We start from the raw sequence: 2,500 nt of genomic DNA on the forward strand, positions 1-2,500 counted from the left end.
CCTCTCGGTGGTGTTTGTGTTTGCTGATTATGAAGAGAAACATTTATTTGTTGCGGTGCGTCAGATCAGTCACAATAAGAGCAGAAACACAAAGAGAATAAAGCGCCTGTGAACTCATTTCTTCAGTCACTGTCTGCTCCTCTCTCTGCTTCAGCGCTGGGATGGAGATGCTTTAAAGTCTGTGTGAAACAGTGGGATGATGCAACCATTTACAATTGAACATTATTATTGAGTGGGGGGGATATTTTAAGATGATTATATTTCTGACTGTAATGTACTGAATAGGGTGCGGAGGTTTATATCATTATAATGGCTTGTTTCTATATGAATATTGAGTGGGGGGAGGGGTTTGTTTCATTATGAAGTGTTTTCAATTGAAACTGAATATCACGTAGGGGGTGGGGTTTATATCAGTATGATGATGATGATGATGATATATATATATATACAACAAAATTAATACTAACTAGGGAGCATGACTTTATTTTGATATTATTACATTTCAACTGAAACTGAATAATGAACAGGGGGCGGGGTTTTTATTTCAGGATGATGTATTTTTAGCGAAATATTGAGTAGGGGGCGGGGTTTTTATATCAGTATGATGACGGATGTCCAGCTGAAACTAAAAATTGAGTAGGGGCGGGGCTTTATTTCAGTATGATGACGTATTTTCAGCTGAATAATGAGTAAGGGGCGGGGTTTTATTTCAGTATGATGATTTATTTTTAGCGGAATATTAAGTAGGGGGTGGGGTTTTATATCAGTATGATGACGTATGTCCAGCTGATACTAAAAATTGAGTAGGGGTGGGGCTTTATTTCAGTATTATGACGTATTTTCAGCTGAATATTAAGTAGGGGGTGGGGTTTTATTTTAGTATGATGATTTATTTTTAGCGGAATATTAAGTAGGGGGTGGGGGTTTTATATCAGTATGATGACGTATGTCCAGCTGATACAAAAAATTAAGTAGGGGTGGGGCTTTATTTCAGTATTATGACGCATTTTCAGCTGAATATTAAGTAGGGGGTGGGGTTTTATTTCAGTATAATGACGTATTTTTAGAGGAATATTGAGTAGGGGGCGGAGTTTTTATATCAGTGTGATGACATATGTCCAGCTGAAACTAAAAATTGAGTAGTGGCAGGGTTTTATTTTAGTATGATGATGTATTTTCATCTGAAACTAAATATTAAGTAGTGGACGGGGTTTTATTTTTTTTCAGTATGATGACATATTTCCAGCTAAAACTGAATATTGAGTAGGAGGCGGGGCTTAATTTCAGTATTATGACTAACTTTCAGCTAAATATTGAGTAGGGGTGGGGTTTTATTTCAGTATGATATATATGATATTTTCAGCCTAAACTGAATATTGAGTAGAGGGCTGGGTTTTATATCGGTATGGCGACACATTTCAAACTGAAGCTGAAAAATAAGTAGGGGCGGCGTTTATATCAGTATGATGACATAATGGCAGCTGAAACTAAATATTGAGTAGGAGGCGGGGTTTTATTTAGTATGATGACATATTTCCAGCTGAAACTGAACATTGAGTAGGGGGCGGGGATTTATTATTGTATCAAAATTAATATTAAGTAGGGGAGCGGGGTTTAATTCAGTATAATAATGTATTTATAATTGAAGCTGATTATTGAGAGGGTGGCGGTGTTTTATTTTAGTATAATTGTGTATTTCTAACAAAAAAATTTATTTGAGTAAGGAGCATGGTTTTATTTTAATAGGATTACTTTTCCAACCGAAACTGAATATTTAGTAGGGGGCAGGGTTTTATTTTAATATGATTACGTATTTCTATCTAAAGATGAATATTGAGTAGGGGGCGGGGTTTTATTTTAGTATGATGACGTATTTCCAACTGAACATGAATATTGAGTAGGGGGCAGCGTTTATTCCTGTGTGATCACGGGTTTCTAGCGGAAATTCAATTTTAAGTTGTGGGGGGGGGGGGGTTATTTTTAACATGATTATGTAGCTCTATCTAAAAAATGAATATTGAGTAGGGGGTGGGGTTTTATTTTGTATGATGATGTATTTCCAGCTGAAAATGATTATTGAGTAGGGGGTGGGGTTTTATTTTAACAAGATTATGTAGCTCTATCTAAAAAATGAATATTGAGTAGTGGGTGGGGTTTTATTTTAATATGATTATGTAGCTCTATCTAAAAATGAATATTGAGTAGTGGGCGGGGGTTAATTTAACATCATTACGTAGCTCTATCTAAAAATAAATATTGAGTAGGGGGCGGGGTTTTATTTTGTATGATGACGTATTTCCAGCTGAAAATGAATATTGAGTAGGGGGCGGGGTTTTATTTTTGTATCATGACTTATTTCCAGCTGAAAATGAATATTGAGTAGGGGGCAGCGTTTATTTCTGTGTGATCACGGGTTTCTAGCGGAAATTCAATTTTAAGTTGTGGGCGGGGTTTATTTTTAATATGATTATGTAGCTCTATCTAAAAATGAATATTGAGT

General features: G+C 35.7%; 1 protein-coding gene across 10 annotated transcripts in view; it reads left to right on the forward strand.

The window, feature by feature from the left end:
* Positions 1 to 2,500, forward strand: part of dcc (DCC netrin 1 receptor) — a 418,185-nt gene that overhangs the window by 352,902 nt on the left and 62,783 nt on the right.

The sequence above is a fragment of the Danio rerio genome, chromosome 5, assembly GCF_052040795.2.
Source record: "Danio rerio strain M-AB ecotype USA chromosome 5, GRCz13ab, whole genome shotgun sequence".
Classification (NCBI taxonomy): domain Eukaryota; kingdom Metazoa; phylum Chordata; class Actinopteri; order Cypriniformes; family Danionidae; genus Danio; species Danio rerio.